This window comes from Sarcophilus harrisii, chromosome 1, assembly GCF_902635505.1.
Source record: "Sarcophilus harrisii chromosome 1, mSarHar1.11, whole genome shotgun sequence".
Taxonomy (NCBI): Eukaryota; Metazoa; Chordata; class Mammalia; order Dasyuromorphia; family Dasyuridae; genus Sarcophilus; species Sarcophilus harrisii.
Genome location: NC_045426.1, coordinates 693,185,848 through 693,211,254, shown reverse-complemented (window position 1 = coordinate 693,211,254; position 25,407 = coordinate 693,185,848).

Below are 25,407 nucleotides of genomic sequence, written 5' to 3'. Positions count from 1 at the left end.
GTAGCCACATCTCACACACTCCCTTCTGTCTTACCTGGCTGACATCATATCTACTCTGAATTATTATAATAGGCTCCTAATATGTCTTCTCTTTTCCATTTTCTCTTCTCTTCCAACCATCTTCCATATAGTTAATGAATTGTTATTGCTAAAGCACGGATAAGCACATATCATTCCTCTTCCTCTTAGAACATAAAATTTCCTCAAAGTCCAGCTTAAACATTATTTCCAACATATGATCTTTCCTTAAATGTTTCCAATTTTCCTCCATGGAATAAATGATTTGTTTTTTGGGTTGTCTATATTTTGCATTTACTTTGCTGTATACACAGTATGCCCTTCTAGTAGAATGTTAGCTTCTTAGGAGCAAACAAATTTTCATTTTTGTTTTTGTATCCCTAAAATAAATGTTTCACACATTTAAAAAGAAAAAAAAAACAACTGACCTCTAGTTGGCAAAAATTGTAAATGCAGGTTATTTTTTTTTTATTATAGCTTTTTATTTACAAAACATGTATAGATAATTTTTCAACATTGACCCTTGCAAAACCCGCTGTTCCAAATTTTCCCCTCCTTCCCCTAGATAGCAAGTATTACAATACATGGGAAAGTATATATTCAATCCAATATATGTATACATATCCATACAGTTATCTTGTTGCACAAGAAAAAATGGATTTAGAAAGGAAAAAAAAAACTGAGAAGGAAAACAAAAAATGCAGATTAAATTTAAAAGCATATTGTGTTCTATTGTTCATCATTTTCAGTTACTTCCAACACTTCATGATCCCACTTGGGATTTTCTATGCAAAGATACAAAAATGATTCGTTGTTTCCCTCTCCAACTCATTGTACAGATGAGGAAACAGACACACAGAGTTAAGTGACTTGCAGTAGTCACATAGCTAGTAAATGATTTGAACTTAGAAAGATGAGTCTTCCTCAGACCCAGCACTGTATCCATTGAGCCTCCTAGTTCACACAACATACCCACACATGTATATATATATACATATATGTAAATACACATGTACATATTATACAAATGTACATACATGTATATTTTTCATTAATTTTTTAGTAAAAGTTTATTAGCACATTATTACTTTTGTGACATGAAAGCAATTAAAAGGCAAAGTCAAGATTTGAACTCAAATTTGACTCTAAATACAGCATTTTTTGTGTGTGAATGTATTTTCTTTTTTAAACACAAATTTTTATCGATATCTTTTGTTCTGACATCACTTAGATTTACTCCTGTATCCTTCCTTCTCTTTTTCTCTCCTTCCATGAAGATATCTCTTATAGCAAAAAGTAAATAAGCAAAAAGAAGAAAAGAAGGGAATGTCAATAAAGTCAATCAATACATAGTAGACAAAAATCCTGCTAAAATATGTGATATTCAGAATCTGTGAATCTCTCATTCTGTATAAGAATGGGATGGGGAGCTGTCCTCTCATCTCTTCTTTGGGATTAAACTTGTTAATAATTTCACAGCATTCAATTTTAATTGTTTTGTGGTTGTGGGTCATCTTGTTTATACTATTGGAGTCACTGCACATATTGTTCTCCTGGCTCTACTGGCTTCCTATTGCATCAGTTTATGTAAGTCATTCCATGTCACTATGTCATTATCATATTCATAATTTCTTGAGCCACACTAACATTCTATTACATTCATGTACCGCAGTTTGTTTAGCTATGAACCAATGGATAGGCAGCTATTTATTTCTTGTTCTTTGCTATCATACGCATACATAAAATACTACTATAAACATTTTATTATACATGTACCATTTCTTTTTGCCAATGATTTTCTTGTGATACTATTCTAGCAATGGAATGCTAGTGCTCCACCCTCACTTTCCCAGGACTGAGACTACCTCCAATTCATCCTATATGTGTCTTATCTGTAAATAGCAATTTCCATATGATTTGCCTCATGTGATGTTTGCTCCTCATTCAATGTTTTAGCTTATCTTTTTGAACCTATCATTTAGCATAGAACCTGGCACATAATAGGTACTTAATAAAAGTTTATTGATTTAGGTCAAAGAGTATGAACATTTTATCCTCCTCATTTGCATAATTGCAAATTACTTTTCAGAATACTTGTATTGATTTGTGTACTCAAATAGTACATTAGTGAACCTATTTTTTCCACTTTGGCTATACTCATGTTAGGTATCTATGCCAATTTATTAAATGTGAGATAAAAGTTGAATACTATTTTAATTGACATTTCTCTTATGATTAGTAATTTGAAGCATTCTTTATTCTAGTTGTTCCTGGTCGGCCATTTTTTTCCTTGACAGTTGCTTAGTCATATTCTGTGAGCATTTATTTATTGGGGAATGGCTTTTGTTCCCTTATATTTCTGATATAGCGTCCATATAGCGTGGTTAACAAATTCTTATCAAAGAGAATTGACATAAATGTTTTTTTTTTCAATTAACTCTCCTCTTATAGAGTTATTAAATTATTTCAGTCAACAAATTCTTATCAAAAAGAATGTCTTCTTATCATAGATTTATCAAATTTCTTTGGGTTAAAAACTTTTTTAACTTCATATAAATCAAAATTATTTATTTGATCTTTTGTAATTGTCTCTCCTCTTGCTTAGTTAAGCATTTATCACTTATGAAAGTTGTGAAAGACATATGTCTGCTTTTTTATGGCCTGATGTTTAATATTCAGGTCATGTTTCTCTTTTGAATTTATTGTAGAATATGATGTAAGATGTTGGTCTAAATCTAATTTCTCCCAGACTGCTTTCCAGTTTTCCCAGAAGTTCTTGCCAAATAGGCACATCTTCCCTAAGTAATTTATGTTTTCTGCTTTATAGCACATTTGATTATTTAATTTAATTTTTTTTTTTTTTTTTTTAGTTCTCCCCATATAGAAACAAGTATGTATTAGCTGTGTCAGGTACTATGCTAAGTGCTGGGAATATATATATATATATATATATATATATATATATATATGGAATATTTATCTATACACACATATACATACAAGCAAAAAGCAAGACAATCTCTGAGTTCAAGGAACTTAGATTTTAATGGGTGAAGATAATAAAAGACATAAAAGAATGGTGAAAAGGTTGGTAGGAGAAGGTACCCACTTAATGTATAGTACATCCATGGTATTATATAATATAGAAAATCCAGAAAATTAGGGGTGGAGTCCAGAAAGGAACGAAGGGATATCTAATCTTTTCTACTGGTCTACATTTTTATTTTTGGACCTATATCAAATGATATTGATGTTGCTGTTTTAGAATTACTTTGATGTCTAGAAATGCCATAGCTCTTCCAGCTTACCCTTTTGTTTTTCATTATTTCCTTTGATATTCCAGTTCTTTTATTCCTTCAAATGAATGTTATTTTCTTCTAGCTCTGTGAAGTATCCTTTTGATAGTTTAATTGGTATAGCATTAAAACTATAAATTAACTTGTATATTATTGACATTTTTATTAATTGATACAGCCTAGTCATAAGCAATAAATATTTTTCCAGTCATTGAAGTTGTTCTTTATTCTTTAAGGAGCATTTTGTAATTGATATTGATGATCTTTTAAAAATTGACTCCCAATTATTTTTGTATTTGTTATTATTTTGAATGAAATTTCCCTTTCTAGGATAGTCTCTTAGATTTAATTATTATAATAATATAGGTTTGATGTTGAATTTTTGTGGGTTTATTTTTAAGTCTAAAATTTTATTGAAGCTATTAATTATCTTAATTAGTATCTTTGATGAAAGTTTTATTAGTTATATTTATCTTGACACCTTTAATTTCTTTTTCTTGTCTTAGTGAAATTACAAGGCAACACCTCAAATTATTCCTGTATTTGTTGAGAAAATTTCTTGTACATTCTCATTGTAAATGATTTTTGCTTTTCATGTTAAGTATATTTTTAAATCACATATTTAATTAAAAACCTTTGGGGCAGCTAGGTGGTGCAGTGGATAGAGCACCAGCCCTGAACTCAGGAGAACCTGAGTTCAGATCTAGACTCAGACACTGAACACTTTCTAGCTGTGTGACCCTAGGCAAGTCACTTAACCTCAATTGCCTCAGCAGAAACAAACAAAAACCCTCCAAGTCTAAACATAGTAGCCTTTTATTTTTTTTTTAAAGACAAAATGTGTCAGTTTTACTTTTCTAAAAGGATTTCCCCAGCTATTGAACTGGTCAGGTGGTCTGGGCTGTTTTTATTTTTAAAATGATAAATTATATTGTTACTTTCCCTTATTTTAAATCACTTCTTTATCTTTCCCAAGTTCAAATATTAGTATTATATGTGTCATAAAAAGATTTTGACATTATTTCTCAATTTTGGAGAATAATTTATATATGTAAATATTAATTATTCTTTAAAAGGCTGATCAAATTGTACTGTAAGTTGATCAGAATCAGGAGCCCTCTCCAACCAACTCTCACCTCCATACTTCCTTTGCAGTGAGTTATATTTCCTTCTCTAAAATTGGAATCTTTAATATCTCTTGATTTTCTGTTAGCTTGGGTATTTCCTTTTTAAAAATAATTCTTTCCTTTGTGTTCTCAATTATATTGGTATACAACTCCACATAGTAGGTCACCATATTTTTTTTATTTCTCTTAATTTTATTATAATTATTATTATAATACTTATTATAATCTTGTTTATATTTTATTATATTGCCTTGTTTTCTTTTCTTCTTTAACAAAGTCAAATTGATTAAATGTTTATCAATTATGTTAGTTTTTTAAAATATAAAACCTTAATTTTGATTGTCAGTTCTAGTCTTTTTTGTTTTCTAATTTATTTATTTCTTTTCTAATCTTTAACTTTTTTTTTCCTTTTGTGCTCATTTGGGGTTTCTAAATTGTTTATTTTTAAATTTATATTTAACCCATCAATATTTTTTGTTTTACTAATGTATGTTTTTAGGAATATAATTGTTCCTATGAGGTCTGTTTTATCCCCAAAATGTTGATATGTTTTCTCATTATCATTGCCTTTCGCATATTTATAAGTTGTTTCTATGATTTGTTCTTTAACTCACTATTTATTTAAACTTTATTAGGGTTTCATTTAGGTCCTTATTTTTGTTATCTTTATGCTCTCTAAATCAATTACTAGTATTATTAACTAGAATATGTTAATATTAGTTTACTAGTCACCATACTAATGTTATTACTAGTAAAATATATGTATGGTATTTCTGTTTTTCACATTTATTTGCAATTTCTTTGTGCCTTAATCCATAGTTAATTTTAGTAAAAGGGAAATATGGTATGAGAAATATGTATGCTATTTAGTGGTCCCATCATAAAGATATCCTATATCTTTTAGCTAATTTCTCTAAAAATTCATTCAATTTTATTTCCCCTTTATTTAGGATTCTATAAGATTTATCTAACTCTGAAAAACAAAATTGAAGTTTCTTATTTTTACATAACTCAGAATGGTTTGATTGTTGTTTTTGAAATTCACCTTTTTTTTTTTTTAATTTACATGCTCTGTCATCAGAAGCACACAACTTTAATACTGAGTTGTCTACATGAACCAGATATGTGTGTGTGTGTGTGTGTGTGTGTGTGTGTGTGTGTGTGATGCATAATTCTATGCAATTAGTCACTGATTTTATGGATTATTTAGGGTTAGGGCACTCCATTAAAGTTATGAAAGTCAGATGTTTTTTTTCAATGGGTGTCTCTAGATTTTTGGATGTATGTGTGTCAGTAACTAAGATTTTGTTTTGTTTTGCTTCTTTTAAGTCACTTCTTTCTCCATATGATTAGTTCTGCTTACTCTACTTTAATGCTATTCTATTCTCACAAGCTGCCTTCTCTTAACCCCTCTCCCACTCACTTCTACCATCTATTTGTCAACCCTTTTTTATTTATTGATTTATATTTACTTTCTTTTATTTAATTATATAATTCTTTTCCTTTTCCCCCTTCCCTCCTTTTCCCCCCTTCTCAGTTAATTAGCTAATTCAAAATTCTCCCCTCTTCCCACATTAACAATTTATCTTCCCTTCCAAACTCTTTGTTATTTTTTTTTCTTTTTTCTATGTCCTGTTCCATTAATGTACAACTAGAGATTTATTCCTTTTTTAATATCTTTTCAAGTTAAATCTTAAGTATCAAATTTGAGTTCTCTCTTCTAACTGATTTTTAGTCACCTTTCTATATCTTGCCTCCTTGCCATTGTCTTGCCTTTTCTTTTTCTTTCTTTTTTTTTCTTTTCGGGGCCATGTCATAGGCAGGAATGTGCAGGAAATTTGATTGTTAAATTTTCAGTATGGTATGATTGTGAGAGAGTAGTATTTTGCTAGAAGAAATGACTAGAGAAAGTTTCAGGAAAAAAAAAAAAAACAGAAGACATATATGAAATGATGCAAAATGAAGTGAGCAGAATACAACAATCCAAGAATTATTCCAAAAGACTCTTGATAAAAAATACTATTTACCTCCAGATCAAGAATTTATGAACTCTGAGTACAAATTGAAATATATTTGTTTCACTTTTTTAAACTTTTCTTGCTTTTTTTGTGATTTGACAAAAATGGAAATATTTTGCATGATTTCACATGTATAATCAACATCACATGGCTTTCTCACTAGCTATGTGAGGGGCAGAAGAGAGGGAGAGAATTTGGAATTCAAAATTAAAAAAAAAATGTCAAAAACATTTTCAGTGTGAGCATTATAATTCAAGAATCAGCAAAGCTCACAGATCATGACTTGATTTATTATTTTATTTATTATCTGAACTTAGGAAAAGAATGGAAAAAGTTAATAATACAAATTAAATCTCAAATTTAAGTTTAAGCTTAAAAGATGTGTGTCTAGTATGGAGTACCTGTGCTTTCTTGGTGTTGGTAGGCCAAAATTAGCACAAGCAGCAGAGAATTGATTCATACTTTGCTATATCTTAGTTTCAGAGGCTGTGTTGAGTGAACAATCACCTGCAAACAAAAAATCATGCATCATCACCCCCTTTGCTTTAGTTTTGTCTTGTAATCTTTCAAGGTGAAGAATTTACCATCAGTGAGGTCGTTGACTTTAATTCCATGTTTGTTCTCACTGAAAGTGTTTGACAACCTGACTGAAACACCATGCTAAAAAGCATGGCAGAAAGCACCCAGTCTTGTTTCCCTCCATTGGTAACTGGGAAAGCTCTATCTATCCAAATACCTATCTATTTATCTATCCATCCACCACTCCATCCATCCATCCATCCATCTATCTACCTATCATCTATCTATCTATCTATTCATCCATCCATCCATCTACCTATCCATCCATCCATCCATCTATCATCTATCATCTATTTGTCTGTCTGTCTGTCTATCCATCCATCCATCCATCCAATTATCTATCTATCTATCTACTCTTAAAAGAGCTTTTTGTTAAGCATTTACCAGTACATTCCCCATTGCACTTTTTTCTTAGAAGTGTCAATTCATTAGGAAAGTAATGTGACTATGAATGTCAGTTCCCAGCTTTTTATGTACTTTTTATGAAGATGAGGAAGGCGTGGTGCACATGGTGGTCTGAGCCTCTTCAGCAGGACAATCCTAAGCAGCAGGAAACCTGATCCCATCACCACATTCCCCTGTTCCTCATTTGCTTAGGCAGTTCTGCTGCAACAGAACAATGGAAGAAGGACAAAAGTGGGATGGCCTTGCAGAGTTTGCAACAGGAGGAAAATCCCAAAGCATAAGGCAGAGAACTATTGGTTTGTATTTATGCCCTTTAGGAACACAGAGGCTGGCAAAAGAGGGACACTGAGTGAGTAAACTATGCCGTGGCCTTCCCCAATGATCATTCATTAAGTTGTTGTTACTTGGGTTTCTTGCTTTCTTGTCTTGTGGATTCAGTTGTAAATATCCTACTTCTGAGGCAGAGTTTCACTTTTGGCATATTTTTTTTCAGAGTTAATGGGGACAAAAGAAAATTCGTCAAATTGTTGCTATATGACCAGATTATTCCTAAAATATATATTCCATGAATGGTGAAAGTGAAGACTTCCTTTGTATTAGAATTGTACCTTGTACAGTTCCTCCATGACACTGGGTAATGGGAATGTGTTTAGGTATCAGGCTAGGTGAGTTGGTCAGGCTATACCAATATTTGTGGGTTGAGAGTGCCTATGGGGACAGAGTCCCTTTGGAGTCCACCAGAATGGCAATTTTGTGCATTGTATTTGACAAGAAGTGGAAAAGCAAAGAGTCAACTACTAGTTCTGTGTCGAGCTACAAGAGTGAAAAAGACCCATCGTTTTCATTGCCATCAACACGGTCATCAAAAGAGACCCGCGGTCTTTCTTCCAGAACAGACGTCCATTGTCAGTTCTAACTCCTGTCCTGGGCTGTGTCAGACAGCACCTGCAGCTTCAACAATGGGCAATGGTCCCTCAGTAAACATGCCTGACTTAGGGCCTCAGTCTGCTTTACCCTGACCTGGCCCATGGCTGGCACTGTTTGTTTTGGAAGATCCCACTTTGGTTACTCAGATCATTTGTTTAACTGATGAGTTTTTAATAGCCATTGATGGGGATTGGGAGACTCAGGGGTCAACTCCCAAAGTCAAAAGAGTCTTCCTTTACTCCTTATTGACATGCTAAGGGCAGAAGGTTAAGGTCAACTCATGCAAATGTTGTGGAGAAACTCTGAATTCATTTGCATTGGTTAAACTTTTTTTTTTTTTTTTTTTTTTTTTTTTTTTTTTTTTTTTTTTTTTTGGTAAGGATATCAATTTATAATGATTTGGATCTCTGTAGTTTAAATAGTTTTTGCACAGGACCACCAGGTGGCACAGTGAATAGAGTGCTAAATCTGAAGCCAAGAAGACTTCCTGAGTTCAAATCCAGCCTCAAACACTTAGGAGCTATGTGACTCTGGACAAACCACTTCACCCTGTTTGCCTCAGTTTCCTCATCTGTCAAAAAAACTGGAAAAGCAAATAGCAAAGCACTCCTGTATCTCTGACAAGGAAACCCTAAATGGGGTCATGGGGAGTAAGGACTGAAAATCACAGAATAACAACAGCCTAGATTTGGGTCTTGGTTGAGTTCCTTACTACCTCTCTAACTAAGGTTTTCTTCTTCTCCTTCTCCTCCTCCTCCTCCTCCTCCTCCTCCTCCTCCTCCTCCTCCTCCTCTTCCTCCTCCTTCTTCTTCCTGCTGTGACAATTGGGGTTAAGTGACTTGCACAGGATCACAAAGGTAGGCAGTGTTAAGATGTCAGATTTGAACTCAGGTCCACCTATCTTCAGGGCTGGTGTTCTATCCACTGAACCACCTAGCTACCTCCTGGTCATCTAACTTCTTGACCTGGTTTCTTTTTCTGTAAAATGAATGAATGAAAAAGCATTTATTAAGCATGAAGTTTTGAGCTAAGCCTTGAAGATACAAACATAAAAACACGACCAGACCTGGTCTCAAGGAATATACATCATGATGGGGGGGATACTATCTAATTAGCATTTCAGCAGCAACAGCAAAATAAATGTAAATGCACTGCTGAGGAAGTACATATGTATAATTCCAGCTATCAGGGAAGCTAAGGCTGGAGCCACTCTTAAGCACTCTTTCTGTATTTCAATGATTTGTCCTGATCTGGTATCTGCACTAAGGTCAGAATTAACATTATGAGGTTTGGGATCAGCAGAGCCCTTGGGTTGCATAAAGAAGTAAACTAGCCTCAGAAATGGAGTACCTCAGTCCATAAACATTTATTATGCACCTACTATGTGCTAAGCACTGTGGTAAATGTTGTGGATTCAAAAAGAGACCAATATAATCCCTGTCCTCAAGGAGCTTAAAATCCAATTGGGAAGAAGGCAAAATTGCCATGCTGATGCAAATGACCATTGTGTACTTCTACTCTGGGTGAGAGGAGGAGATCTAATCTTTAAATATATATATATATATGTGTGTAATTTAATATATTAATATTATTATTATATACTTAATATATAATAGTATGATAATAATATACTATTAATAAAATATATTAAATGACATATTTAAATACATCTATATTAAAACCTCATATTCATTTCTGATGCCGAAACATTTGATAATATCAAGGACTTTGATGGTGAGACCTTGATTTTGGGGTTTTCCATAATTACGTTGCTGAAAGATTATTGTATAGAAAAGTGTCCATATATTGGATTTAACATATATTTCAATATGTTTAACATATTTTGGATTACTTGCCATCTAGGGAAGAAGGTGGGGGGAAGGAGGGGAAAATTTGGAGCATGAAGTTTTGTAAGGGTCAATGTTGAAAAATTATCCATGCATATGTTTTGAAAATAAAAAGCTTTAATAAAAAATTATGTTGCTGAATAGATGAATCTATAAGATCAGTTTCCAGATTATATCTACAAAAGTACTCTTCCTGGGATAATGGTTGTGGAAATGGGACTACGAGATGTTTGGGAGGGTACTTCAGTTATTGGGGCATCTCTTCATTGGTAGCAGTGGTGGTAGGAAGATGAGCCTCTTCTCCATCAGTGAGTGCTCCCCTTTATGATAAGACACCATTTGGAAGCAGGATCTGTGGCTGAAGGCATGGGGAACATTGTTCTAAGGCTTTTGAGTTCAGGGTCCAGGACTATATTTATCAGAGTATGAGGGGAGGAGATTGTTGAAGTAAGTGATTGTAATGGTATAATATGTGGTACACTGGAAAGAATATTGTAGTTAGAATCACAGGTTAGAGTTCAAATCTCTTTGCCCTCAATTCAAATCAATAAACATTTATTAAGTACCTACTATGTGCCAGATACTGTACTCAGTGCCGGGGATATAAATTAGGGGAAAAACCAATAGTCCCTGACCTCAAGGAGCTTCCAATGTAATGTCTGTGGGTTGGTTGTTATCCTTTGTTCTGGAAGAGACCAAGATGGAATCACTATGTTAGAGTCAAGTTAATGTGTGTGGCGGATCAGACCAATATGATGAGCTTAGAATGCTCTGCCACAGGTCAGACAAATAATCCCTTTGAACATTTGAGGGAATTTTCTTTCCTTTCCTTTTTAATAAGAGCTTTTTTATTTTTCAAAATACATGCAAAGATAGTTTTCAACATTCATCCTTGCAAAACTTGGTGTCTCAAATTTTTCTCTCTCCTTTCCTCTCACACCCTCCCCTAGACAGTGAGTAATCCAATATAAATTAAACATGTGCAATTCTTCTAAACATATTTCTACATTTATCATGCTGCACAAGAAAAAACAGATCAAAAAGGGAAAAAAAATGAGAAAAACAAACAAACAAAAAAAAAAACGAAAATGCTATGTTACGATCCACATTCAGTTGGGATGAATTTTCTATATTTGTAAATCTCGAGTTCCTTCTGAGCTAATTCAATTCTACTTTGTTTATAAAGCACAGAAGCTTTTCTGATGAGGGCACGCCATGGCAGGCGGTCCTGTGCCAGTGTCTCCCATGACATACAATCAGTTCTAAAGTTCTTAAGAGAGACCTTGAGAGTGTCCCCGTATTGCTTTTTCTTACCATTTCGTGAGCATTTGCCGAGCTGTTCATACTTTACTAAGAACTAGATTCTGAGGTCTCTATTACTTTAAGGTGACCTAAGAAGTGTTTTGCTTACACATTTCCTATGTCTACCTAACACAGTTCCTGGCACACAATAAGTGCTTTAAAATGTTTGTGCATTGATTAAATAAATGATTGAGTCCATCTATGACCCTATCATCTTAGGTTGTTAATATTGGCATTATATACTTAATTATAATAACATTTTAACTATATAAAACTTCATCATAATAATGTTTAATATTTAAATAAAAAACACACTAATTAGCTTTATAAAACAAGGTAGTGATATTTAAATAACTATGTAAAAGAATGTCATTTTTATATAAAATATAGGATTTTAGTTAACTTTATAAAATCATATTTAGTTAACTACATAAAATGGTATAATATTTAATGATGATATTTAATGAACTATATAAGACTTTATAAGTTTAATAAATGTTTAACTTATTTAAAAGGTTACTTGCCTGTGTCTTTTGGGGTCTGTATCCAAAAGAGATAAGAAAAAAAGGGAATAGGACACACATGTGCAAAAATGTTTGTGGCAGCCCTTTGTGTAGTGGCAAGGAACTGGAAACTGAGTGGATGCCCATCAGTTGGGGAATGGCTGAATGACTCATGGTATATGAAGGTAATGTATATTACTGTTCTATAAGAAATGGTGAGAAGGCTGATTTCAGAAAAGCCTGGAAAGACTTTCATGAACTGATACTGAATGAAGTGAGCAAGAACCAAGAGAACAATGTACACAGGAACAAGAAGATTATATGATTATCAACTCTGATGGACGTGGCTCTTTTCAACAATGAGATGATTCAGGCCAGTTCTAATGGTCTTATGATGGAGAGAGCTATCTTCACCCAGAAAGAGGATTGTGGGCACTGAGTGTGGATCACAACATGGCATTTTCACTTTTTTGTTGTTTGCTTGCTTTTTTTTTTCCTTTTTGATCTGATTTTTCTTGTGCAGGATGAAAATTGTGGAAATATGTATAGAAAAATTGCACATACTTAATATATATTGGATTACTTGCCCTCTAGGGGAGGGAGTGGAGGGAAAGGAGGGAAAAATTTTGGAACACAAGCTTTTACAAGGATGAATGTTGAAAGCTATTTTGCATATATTTTGAAAATAGAAAGCTATTTAAAAAAAAAAAATTACTGCCAACATTAACCCCAAACCTTCATAAAGTTCTAAGGATCCCAGATCTAGAACTAGAAGGGGCTTTGAAGTAATGTGGCCTACTTATTTTACAGATGTGGACACTGAGGCTCATGGATATTAAGGGTCTTATCTAGGTCATGTAGATAATAAATTTCATAGGTGGGATGTGAATTCGGTCCTTCCGATTTCAAAACTGCTCTTCTGTGCCCTATTTTCTTACTTCCCTGGGCCTCAGTTTCCTGTCCTGTAAATGAAGGAGTCAGAAGAGATTATTTTAACGTCCCTTGACAGCTTTAAATCTCGACTCCTATGAGATAATGGGTATGAAAGAGCTCTGGACATTCTAAAGCCCTCTACAGATGTAAGGGATTACTGCCATTATTTGGGGTCCTAAGCTCCCCATTGACTGGGCTATCCGGATGTACAGTCTGGCCACACTCTTCCCCATATGTTTTCCAGGGAATGGAGTATTTTGAATTCCATGTGATCAGAAATGTCACGGACAGGTCCATCGGGGGCCCCTGCTTGGAATTTTTTAATAAGAAATGATGTATGGAGGGGCAGGGATCCTTCCAGAACTGGTTGCATAACTTATTTAAACTAACAAACATTCATGGTCAAATCCAGCCCCCACCTCCCTCTCCAAGCTCCTCCTGTCCTTAATTGTTACCCAGACTCCAGCTGCCATCTGGGCCAGGCCAGGGTGTGGTCAGTCCTGGGCTGTTCTGAAGCAAACCGAGCCCCCTGGGAATGCTGCTGGCCAGCCTCTGAGCTCCTCACCCCCCCTTTCCCCCCAGCCTGGGTGGGAAGTGGGCAGCAAGGCTTGGGTGTGGGGAGGGTGGTGGCAAAGACTTTAGCCCTCCTTAACAAATCCCTGGACTCTCCAGTCGGGATTAGGCCCCAGAGGGTGACACGTCTCAGTTGTATCCAAACTTTTTCATGTTCAGTTAGGGAAGGGGGGGCCCTCTCTGTGTTTAAAGCTTCCCAGCTCCCAGGGGGAAAATGCCATACTTGTCAGAGAAAACAAACAGTGCTTTTTTTTTGCCTGTGTGTGTTCTGATTAACGAGCCTATTAGGGTTATAAAAGCTGGGACCCCCATCCTGAGGGGAGGACATGCATTAGGGAGCTGTTGACAGTTCCTAAATCTGACCTCCTGCACGATGCTGGAGGGTGTTGTCGGGGGCTTAAATACACACACACACACACACACACACACAGGCCGGCATCCTGGCCTGTTTGTTCTAGGAAGCTCAAAAAAGGGGTTGACATTCAGCAAACTCCAGGTCGGCTCCTTTTTAAAATCTGTTACCTGGGGGGTGGGGGTGGGGTGGAGTTCTGGGAGGGAGTGGAGGAGGGGAGATGGAGGAGGAGAAGAAAATGTATGGGGAGAAGTGAGAGGAGCCAGAGCCAGAGGAATGGGCTTATAGCTCTGGTTCCTGGGACAGGAAGGCTGATGGCGTCCAAGATTATGCAGAACAAAGCAATCCAGGCAGGATAAGGCCTTTGGTAAAGGGCAGGAGATGTCCAGGGAGAACTGAGCCTGTGGCAAGACTCTTAAATCCTTTAAGCGTCAGTATTCTTCCTAAAAAAGAAATTAAGAGTAGATGCTCTGTGGTCCATTTCAGCCTGAATATCTCCTTTCATAACATTCTGCTCTAGAGCTCCTTCACCTCTGACATCTCTGTTCTAAAGCTTCTCCAAAAACATTCCCTGTTTTAAAGTTTTTCCCATCTCTGACATTCCCAGTTGTAACTCCCTCCCAGCTCTGACATTCTCAATTCTAAGCTCCCTCCTAGCTCTGACATCCCCAGTTCTAAGGTCCTTCCCACCTCTGACATTCTGAGTTCTAAGGCCTCTCCCAGCTCTGACATTCCCAGTTCTAAGGCACCTTCCAGTTCTGAACAGCTTCTATTAGAGCAGGTCCTTCTCTTTCAGTTGAAGTAGAAGCTTATAAGGAACAGTCAGGAAGAGAATTCCAGGTCCCTGTCTCCAGTTCAGGGTTCTTTCTACCACTCAATGACTTCATTGAAGATCTTTTGCTACTTCAGACACCTTTTTTTCTCCTTACATCACACTCAGGAATAGAATCATTGAAGGGTCCAGATTCACGGTACAGCTGCCAATGAGATGACAAAGACTGTGGAGACAAGTTTGGGGATGGAGGACCTTAAAGTATCACTGCTTCAGGTGGAGTCTTACCTCACCTGCCCACACAAAACAAGTCTAGCCCTTTAGCTCCCCAGTAAGCTTTCCCCAAGTGACTCAGTGGATAGAATGCCAGGTCTGGAGTCAGGCAGACTCAGCTTCATGAATTCAAATCCAGTCTCAGACACTTCCTAGCTGTGTAATCTTGGACAAGTGACTTAACTCTGCTTGCCTCAGTTTCCTCATCTGTAAAATGAGCTAGAGAAGAAAATGGCAAACTACTCCAGTTTCTTTACCAAGAAAACCCCTAAATGACATCATGGACAATCAGACATGAATGAAATGACTGAACAAAAACTAAGCTTTCCCCAAGAGCTTCATTCTATCCATTTATTCCCTGCTCCCACTTCTGGGCTTAACCAACAATGGCAAAGTTCATGGTGCCACATGAAGAGAGATATTGAAGATGGCTAAGGAAGTCAATTCAAGTCAACTCAAGAAGCATCTATTAAATATTTAGTATATTCTAGGTACTATGCTAAAAACAAAAACAAGCTGAAAAAAATCAAAACACAATCTGAACACAACAACAACAACAACAACAAACTTGCCTAACTTTTACAAGTCAAATCACAGAGTGGTCAACTTCAAAGGACCACTCAGCTTTTGTCAGCATGGAATCATATGGCACTTATGATAAACAGGTCTTTGAACCATGATACAAACATCAAATGAAGCCACCCCTCCTCCATTTTCTGGGATAGCATTTTTACCTGAATTTAAAATAAGAATTTAAAGGAAATTAAATTTATCGGGAACAAATCTGAAATTTATCTCAATATTACACAGATTCAAGAGAATGTGGGTCAAATAAAATTTGATTTTATTTCTACCTATTTTTCCTAATTCTGCTCTTGGTTCTCTCCACTGAAGCATTTTCTCTGGCTATCCTTCATTCAGGCTTGGGATGGCCTCTTTCCTAGTTTTAGTCTAATGGCTTACTCCAAGTACCAGCTAAAATGCTACTTTCTACAAAAGACTTTTCCCAACTCCCCTTAATACTATTTTAATTATTTCCTATTTATCTAGTAGTATTTTAATACTTTTTCTCTTTATATTTATTCTGCATATGTATTATATATCTATATATGCATGAAAAGAAATGTGAATAGACATGCATATATATATATATGTATATATATATAAAATCACAAGATTGTATGTGAATGTATTTATATATTTTGTGTGGATATGTATAAGTATACATATATATCTGTATACATGCACATACACACATGTGTTTATTGTTGTTTGAATGTTGTTACCCTTACTTTGTGAGCTCTTTGAAGGAAGGAACTGGAGAGCTGGTTGCCACAGCCATCCTACACCTGGTGAGAATATAAACTCATATGTCAAAATTTAATAAGGATGATGGATGATTTTTAGCAATATTGTCTCATAAAGCATAGAGAAGCAGCAGAGGCTAAAACCAGTCTAAAGAAAACTTGATAGAAGAGGAAAGTCATCACAAGGGCATTCAAGGATGAAAAAGGAAAGAAAATTCCAAACAGAAGAAGAATGGAAGAGATTTGCAAAACTTGTTCTAATAAAAATGATTTTCTCCATCAAGGAGAATGGAACAATCAAACTTAAAATTTACTTCACAGTCCCTGAAGTGCCTATTGAAAATGGCAGTAGAGGTGGGAAAGCCATCAAATTTCATAAGTCTATATAAGAGATCTGTGCTAGAAACAGTACTGTTGTGAGAGGGAATGAGAGAATAGAAGGAGGGGAATATATCAAAGTTTAAAAAAAAATTTTGAATATATTAGACAATACACACACATAAACACATACATACACACAGGTGTGTATGTGCAGATATATATCTACAGAAAAGTTTAAATATATTCACACATAATTTGTGACTATACACATGTGTGCATATATTTCTACATGCCCATATATAAATATATAAAAACATAAACAGAATATGCTTTTTCTTAGGGCATCATAGAGACAGAGAAATTTGATGGATGGACCCTCAAAATGAAATACAAATTGGAAAAAAGGAATGGTCTTGGAATCAAGAAAAACTGGCATGGAGTCCCAACTCAGCACTTTCTCTGTTATTCACTCACCCCACCCCTAGTTCCTAGAGAAATTAATTCTTTCAGCTAAATCGACCATTGGGTGATTAGAAACTCATTTGCAGAACTCTACTACTTACCTAGATCCTGAGCAAACAATGTTTCATACATCATTTCTCTTTCCATCTCATCTCTCCATCACTTCTATTGATGTGACTCTCATATGTCTCCTCTTTCTCCCCCTTTCCCACCTCTTCCTTTGGGTACAGTAATCATAATCAAATCCTTACTATCATTGCTTTTAGAAAGGGTGTGTCAATGTGTCCTGTGAATAAACTCACTACCCTATGTGACTCTTCAAACTGATAACTTCCTTTCCTCTCTCTTTCTGTCTGTTTGTCCCTCTCTGTTTCTTTCTCTTTGTAGATAGCTCTCTCTCTCTCTCTCTCTCTCTCTCTCTCTCTCTCTCTCTCTTTCTCTCTCTCTCTCTCTCTGTCTTTTCTCTCTCTCATCTATCTATCTTGTCAGTCTGTCTATCTGTCTAAATAGATCCATCCATCCACCCACCTACCTACTCACCTATCCCTCCTCTCCATCTGTCCATTTGTCTATCTATAGATAATAATTCTCAAACTCCATCATCTCACAGGGTTGTTGGGAGAAGTGTTTTGTAAATTGTAAAATACCATGTAGATGTGAGCAATTATTTCTGTAAATATGTGTAGCCAGCCTAATTGATGTGGGATCGAATGGGGATCTTGTAAGTCAGTTGACAAGTGTAAAGGGTTACAATGTAAAAAGAAAGATTCTATGGTTCAGTAAATGATAAGCAGACATACAGATAGACACAAATGTACTTATATTGTGTGCATATATACATATGATATATGTGTATATGCATAAATGTGTCTATATTGATCTATCAGTTGATTGATCATTATGATGAAAGTGGGAAAATCTCTTTAATCATCAAGGGTTTAATGGAGACTTGTAGAATGTGTTAGAAGTAATGTAAAAGAAAATACTTTTATGCCCAAGTAGACTCTAGGGAAATACAATGAAAGCTTAACAACTGTTCTTAAGAAGGAATCAGGCTGGAAAAGGTTTAGAGAGTTGCCGAAACTCCGCAGTAATTCCTGATAATCATCCATCTGCATTCTAAGCTCTTTAACTTTTCCAAAACAAGGAAAGTTCTTCTCTTGGGAAAGAGATTTTAAAGGGCAAGAAGAAATAATCATCTGATTTTTTGAAAAAAAGGATCTATTTAAACAAGAGTCCCCTTGAGTTCCTTTGTTTGTTTAAAGGGACAATCTTTACTACCAGGTGGTTGAAAAGTTCCTGAGAAAATCCAGTTTATGGATTCTCCCAGTACCTCTCCTGATCCTGCTTCTAACTTGCAGGTTTCCTGTTTTCAAGCTATATCTTTACATGTTACTCTTTGACTGGCAGTCAGAAGAGACTGCATACCGATTCTGAAGGCAACAGGGTAAGTGATAAACCTGGGCCTCAAGTCAATGACCTAGATTTCATAATTTTGTGACCCTCACATTCAGTTATGAGTCATAGTTTAAGAAGCTGGGGACTAAAGGACTTCTGGGAGACCTTCTAGATCTATTACCTTATTAATTCATCAAAAATGATAATAATAACTACTATTTATATTGTACTTTACGGTTTGTAAAGTTTCTAAATGTTATCTCATTTGTTCCTCAAGATAACCCTAGGAAGTAGGTGCTTTTATTATACCAAAGGGAAAACTGAGGCAGACACACGTTAAGCAACTTGAGTCATAGGGATAGCAAGCATTAGAGACTCATTAAAAAAAAAAAGGAGAAAATCTATATGACTTAGCAACACAATTAGAAGTTGTTGATTTACATAATATATATATATATATATTTACTTTTGGCCAAGTTGCTTTGCTATACTTTGTCAAATATTTTTGTCAAATCAAATGTGTCCTCAATATCAACATTATTCCATTTTTGATGCCATTTAGTAATAAATAATCCCTTGGGGAAATTTTTTTTTGAACCTGAAATTTATTCATTCAATAATTCTTTGTTCAATGTTCACAATGTTGAAAATTGTGTTTGATGTTGGGGAAGATATACAAGTTAAAAAACACAGGACCCCTGCTTATCTCATAAGACACAATGCTATTTAATTAATGCTTTACAAAGATACAAAGCCGAGGACCAATGGGGAAAGGCACTTTCTTGTGATTGTCACTGGGAGAGGGAAGACACATGAGGAGAAAGTTCCTAGAGCATGTGGTATTTCAAGGGATTTGAAGGATAGGTATGACTTCATCAAGTAAAAAAAGAAGGTATCATTCTTGACCTGCCAATTGATCCCATGGATTTGTAGGAAAGTGGGTCCAGAATTTTCTTTTTTTTTAGGGTTGGGAAGTGGGAGGAGGGAAGGCTGGTTTTTGTAACTACTGTTCTTATTACACCATCTAAGTAGACATGTTTTACCTCAAGGAAGTCAGAGACACAGTTTCAGGAAAGTCACATATATACAGAAATATTTCTTGCAGCCCTTTTCATACTGAAAAGCAACTACAAACAATTATTTGTCTACTAATTATGGAAATGTCTGAACAATTTGTGGAATATGAGTGTTTAAGCTTAGAATTTGGGAGTATGATGATAAATGTTTAATGACCAGCTCTCAGACGACCAAACAAATTTTTAAGTTTAATATACATTATTTATATTTTCTCCATCACTTTCTTAAGCCTACAAATCAATAAAACAATAAATCAAATCCAAATTTGTAGCATTTGCTGATTTCTAAGGTGAAAAAGTTCACATAAAAATGTAAAAATCAGTTATCTGGAATTAAGTCATCTCCAACACACCCCTGGTAGAATTCTATCTCCCATTTTCAATCAATGTAGAAATAGAAGGCTCAAATATCTCTATTGAATCAAACAATCAAAAGCATGAGCTAGATATGAATAATACTATATCAGTTTAAGAGAACTATAAGATTTTGCCCATTAGATGAAAAGCAGATGGTGCCATCAAGAAACAGGTAATTGGATAAACTCTTGGACCATATATAAAAGAGAACTCGAGTTCAATGAATAAATCTAATGGCTGGGGAGTTAAATTTTTGAGAATCTGAGTTGGAGGACTGGAGTCAATCCCCTGAGAAGAAATCATTCTTGGAAATAGGGGAGGAAAGTTTCTTTTCTTCTCTTTTCTGTCCCCATATGGACCTTGTCCTTCGATAAATTGGTCAAATAGTGGAGTGTCCATCTAGTTGGGAGCAGAGAGACTGGACCAATAGAAAACATTACATCTAACTAAAAACACTAGTCCTTTGAGAGGATTCAAAGGATCATAACTCTTTTGGGCAAAGAAGGCACTTTATGGAGGCACTGATCATTGGAGCCAAATAGAGAGCTTTGTGAGTACCTTATGAAGGGAAAAAAAAAAAAAAAAAACTTTCAAATATCCACGAATCGTGGATTACACTTTTGCTATATATATTCTCTATAAATGTAATTTAAATTTATGCTTCACTTGCCAATTGACCCTATAGACATTTGTGGCAAAGTGAGTCCAGAATTTTGAGAGGGAGGGCAGGGAAGATAATTTTTTTTTGATAGCTACTATTCTTATTATACTAAATAGATATCTTTTCACTCTCATTTCTCTGTCTGTCTCTATCTGTCTCTCTGCTTCGGTCTCTGTCTTTCTGTCTCTGTCTCTGTTTCTGTCTCTCTCTATATCTATAACTATATCTCTTTCTATATATCTATTTAGATGGGTCCCCACTGATGTGCTTCTCAGTAACAATCAATCAAATACATACATACTATGGTTGATTGTTAATGAGAAGCACACCAGTGGGGACCCATACTTTTTTAGAAGCTTTTTATTTTCAAAAGATATGCATAGTTTTCAGCATTCATCATTGCAAAACCCTGTGTTCCAAATTATTTTTTTCCTTCCCTTCCCCCATCCCTTTCCTACATGCAAGTAATTCATTATATGTTAAATATGTGCATTTCTTCTACACAAATTTCCACAATTATTATGCTGCACAAGAAAAATTAGATCAAGAGGGAAAGATGAGAAAGAAAACAAATGCAATCAAACAACAACAAAAAAAGGTGAAAATAATATATTGTGATCCACATTCAGTCTCCACAGCTCTTTCTCTGGATGCAGATAACTCTCTCTACCACAAGACCATTGGAATTGGCCTGAATCTAAGTAGATACCTTTACTTAAAAAAAAATCAATTAAGTCTGTCTGATTGTTAGTATGAAGCACATCAGTGGAAACTCATGGATGATGGTAAGCCCTCTAGACTTATTCTTGGAACTCTGAGAATATTAGTTAGTTGCCTTCTAGAGATTCAGTCTGCCAGTGAGCTTGGGAGTTGAGGAAGGAGTTCTAAATGAGATGCTATAAATGCAAAAATAAATAAATAAATGAAAATTTAAAAAAAAGAAATAGAAGATTCACTTGAAGCAAAGACCTTTCCCTGGAAAATGTAACCTATTGAGCTTTGGATCTTTTGCCAAAGACTTTTTGTTTTCCTTAGAGCATACAACATATAGTGTGTTATTTGTAGGTATCCCTAGTATGATTTAGTTTTCCTTCTTAGTCATCTTCTCATGAGACACCTAATCATCCAACCCCATACCCTTATTCAAAGTCTAGAACCATAATAAAATTAATAGGACCTTTGCTACTAGAAAAAAAAATATGATGGAGGTTGGCTGGTTCCAGCTTATGAATAGTCTAAGTCAGTGGTTCTCAAACTTTTGTTCTCAGTATCTTCATGTTGTTAAAAAAAACTATCAAGGATCTATTCAAAGAGTTTTTGTTCACATGGGTTATATTTATAGCTATTTACTATATTAGAAATAAAATTTTTTTTTGATTTTGTAGACCCTCTGAAAGGGTTTCAGAGACCCCAACAATTCTTTGGACTATACTTTGAGGACCACTGGTTTAAGTGTTTGAGACTGGATTGGCACTCAGGCCTTCATGACTTCAAGCCCAACTTTTTATGCACTTAATCTTGCTGTCCCTTTTAGAGACAACTATGCCCCAATGTCAATTCTTTTCCCCATAGCAAAATTCCATTCTTTCCCTTCATTTGAGTCAGATGAACTTTATAAGAAATCTTCTGCCCCCAAAGAGAATTCATTTCCAAATTTAACTAAGATATTTGCCTATTTTAATACTCTGATGTTCTGTACATCCTGAAGGTGGTTATTGCCTTCTCTGATATCGTTGGCAAAGTTACAGAGGTCACAGAAACATCCCCATAGTGAACAGTCTTGTTAAACAGCTGTGGTCAGAAATTCTTCACCCCAAGGTCAAACCCTAACGAGCTTCTACACGGTTAACCCGACTGGTGAATCCTGGCTCACAGATTCTCTAGCTTGGCAGCACCTGCCCACATTTGTATTTTATTGTGTAATCAGACCTACTTTATTGTATTGTGCTTCTCGACACGACTTCAAAGACCTGTGGGTAGACAATATCGCTAACTAAAGAGATCGTGGAGAAATGAGTTCCTGTGCAAAAAGAATGCTCTCTTTGACAATAGAAAACATCTGCTCAACTTTGTAGTCTGTTCTAGTAAGAGCTCCTTAACCATGTCCTGCTAACAATATCTTTGTCAACCTGCTGACTTACTACCTGCCTTTCACAGAATTGTACTACCACATCATTAATCTTTCAACACTATGCTACCCCAATTTATCATTGGACTTCTTAATCCACTTGGAAGATTATAAATTGATCACCCATACTTTGCTTGATTAGGGAACATGACGGTGGGAACTGTTTACATATTTATGCTCTTGTTGTCCTCTTGTGGAACCAAGTACTATTATTATTATTTTTTTAATGTCTTTTCCTAAGTCAGAAAAAAAGTTGGTAGGTAGAGCAGTGGATAAAGGTCTGGTCTTGGAATTGGGAGGACCTGAATATAAATCCAACCTCTGACACGTATTAGTTGTGGGACCATGGGCAGGACATTTTAACCCTATTTGTCTTAGTTTTCTCATCTATAAAAAGAGCTGGAGAAAGAAATGGCAAATCACTCCAATATCTTTGCCACGAAAACTCCAAACAGGGTCATGTAGAGTTAGTCATGGCTGGAAGGTGAAAAGTCAGGACATTTTTCAATATAGTAAATCTTTAACATTGACATTAAGAATCTATAAGACATGATCGATAGAGAACTGGCCTTGTAGTCAGAAGGGATCTGGATTCAAATTACACATCAGGTGTATTACCCTAGGAAAGTCGCTTATCTCTCTGGGCATGAATTTCATTTGCAAAATGGTGGTTGGTTATGCTACTGAACTTACTTCCAGTTCTAAATCTATGATATTTTGGTCCTAGTTTTCAACCAAAGTCAACTTCATGACATCATGAGGCACCAGAGCAGGACTTTGGTGAGAGGATTAAAATACTTATTCTGTCTCCTTTAGGCTGAGGCAGAATTATGTAGTAAAAGAGAGCTCCTTTCAAGGGCAGAAGATTTAGATTCAAGTTCCACATATCACAACCTCAGTGCTCTAAGTCATTCTTTAAAGATTTTAAGTTGCACAGAAGGTTGTTGACCTACATTAAGAGGCGTGTTCTCTCTTGGATGTTCTTTCTACCAATGAAACCATTAGAGAGAGACTTGGCCCTATCTTTATTTTACCTGACCTTCCTCTGCTTTTAAGATGAATCAGGTTATTTCCTTCCCTCAGAGACAATGGCCAATATAAGTAACTACTGGCCAGAGTCTTCGCCAATTTGTTGACATTTTTTTTTTCTACTTACATGTCTTGCAGAGCCTGGCAATGTTTATGGTTCATTCTCTTCCTGATTTAAATAGATGTTGTGGAAATAACCCTGGGACAAAAGTCAATAGACCTGAACTCTAGTCTTGGCTTTGCCAATCGCCAACTGAAGGCAAGTCACTTTAACCCTGTGGGCCTTCATTTCCTCCACTGTGTAAACTAGACCTACCCTGAAATGAGAATGTGCCGTGTAAATGTGTGCAGATGCTCAAATGCCAATACAGTATCCTTCTCAGGTCTGGAACCTCTCCATCGTCTGTTTTTTAAAACTCCCAATGGGATATGCTATTTTATCCAAAGTCTCTTCTGAAAATCAGAATTTTGTAGTGGATGAGTGAGTGAATATATGAATGGAAAGAAAGAATAAATATTTACTTTATTCCCTCCAGTGTGCTGGAGGATACGCTGGGGATACTAGTCTAAAAGTTCCTGCACTCAAGGAACTTGTATTCTAATGGGGGCGACAGTACATATAAAGGGGTGGTGACTAGGGAAGGTTAAAGTCAGAGGGATGATGAGTGGAACCATGAGGAGGGACCATGAAATTGTGACTTTGATGTCCGCAGTGGAATGGCAAGAAGACGACTGTTGCTGGGGTCAGCAACGGGTAGTGTATGCTCACCAACTGAGACAGCTTCAAGGTAGGAACTAGTTTGGAGGGTTCAATACCAGGAACAATTTCCCTGGGATGCATGGCAGGAGTTAATTAATTGATGGAGCGCTAGAGTGGAGTTAGGAATAATTGGATTCAAAGCTTGCCTCTTACATTTGCTAGTTATGTGATCCGAAAAAAGTCTTTTTAGCTCCCTCTGAACCTCAATTTCTTCATCTGTAAAAGGGGATAATGAAACCTATCCCCAATCCCACAGGTTTCTGTGGAGCTCCAATTAGATTAGTTATGTTAAAGTGTTACAGACACTCAAAATGCTACCTAACTGTGAGCTATTGTATTACTGAGTAGAATTAAGACAACTGGAAGCTCATCAAAGGAGAGGAGGGCATGGCTGGGTGGCAATCTGGATTATGGGAGGGAGCACCCACATGGAAGAGATCCTAGATCCATCCATAGATTGAGGTAATGAGAATGCTGACAATTGTGATGGCCCATGTTCGTATGCAGTATTTTGAGGGATACTGGTCTGTAATTTCCCCTTATTCTTTACTCTGTTCTCCCCATCTAAGAAAAAGCTGAAAATAATTGTAGTGGTAATATCAGTGATACCTCTGGTTTCAACAGTGTTTTAAATACTTTTATAGGTGATATTTCTTTTATGTTCAATTAACTGGAAACCCAATTAGACTAAAATCTGAATGGCAAGGACTGTATCTTTCTATTTATTCATCTTTGTATCACCAGTATTTTTTTATGGTTAAAAAATAGTATTTATTTATTTTTTACCATAGACAATAATCAAATACTTGGGTTTTTTCCAAAGGTCTGTGATTTTATCTCATGGGTTAGTTTTTCTTTGTATCCCTCTCCAATTCTGTCTCTCTCTTTCTGTCTCTGTTTCTCTCTGTCTCTGTCTCTGTTTTTCTCTCTGTGTCTGTCAGTCTCTTTAGATCTCTCTCTCTCTCTGTCTCTGTCTCTGTCAG